Source organism: Arachis duranensis, chromosome 4 (assembly GCF_000817695.3).
Source record: "Arachis duranensis cultivar V14167 chromosome 4, aradu.V14167.gnm2.J7QH, whole genome shotgun sequence".
NCBI lineage: Eukaryota > Viridiplantae > Streptophyta > Magnoliopsida > Fabales > Fabaceae > Arachis > Arachis duranensis.
In genome coordinates, this window is record NC_029775.3 from 20,112,018 (window position 1) to 20,112,642 (window position 625).

A 625-nucleotide genomic window follows, 5' to 3' on the forward strand; every position below is an offset into this window, starting at 1 on the left:
CAGTTTTTAACTGAGTTCTTGCATATCCGTGAGACTGTTAAGACTAATGGAGTAGATCCTGAAGTCTATAGGCTCATGCTTTTCCCTTTTGCTATAAGAGACAGAGCTAGAACATGGTTGAACTCACAACCTAAAGATAGCCTGGATTCTTGGGATAAGCTGGTCGCGGCCTTCTTGGCTAAGTTCTTTCCTCCTCAAAAGCTGAGCAAGCTTAGAGTGGATGTTCAGACTTTCAAACAAAAAGATGGTGAATCCCTCTATGAAGCTTGGGAAAGATACAAGCATATGACCAAAAGGTGTCCTTCTGACATGCTTTCAGAGTGGACCATTCTGGATATATTCTATTATGGTCTATCTAAATTCTCTAAGATGTCACTAGACCATTCTGCAGATGGATCCATTCACCTAAAGAAAATTCCTGTAGAAGCCCAAGAACTCATTGATATGGTTGCAAATAACCAATTCATGTACACTTCTGAGAGGAATTCCGTGAGTAATGGGACGCCTCAAAGGAAGGGAGTTCTTGAAATTGATGCTCTGAATGCCATATTGGCTCAGAACAAAATATTGACTCAGCAGGTCAACATGATTTCTCAAAGTCTAAATGGATGGCAAAATGCATCCA

General features: G+C 40.6%; 1 non-coding gene across 1 annotated transcript; it reads right to left on the minus strand.

Moving 5' to 3' along the window:
* Window positions 1-207: 207 nt before the first annotated feature.
* LOC127746946 (small nucleolar RNA R71) lies at window positions 208-315 on the minus strand. Its single transcript, XR_008008751.1, has one exon. It is a non-coding gene; the product is annotated as a small nucleolar RNA R71 (small nucleolar RNA).
* Between the last annotated feature and the right edge of the window lie 310 nt (window positions 316-625).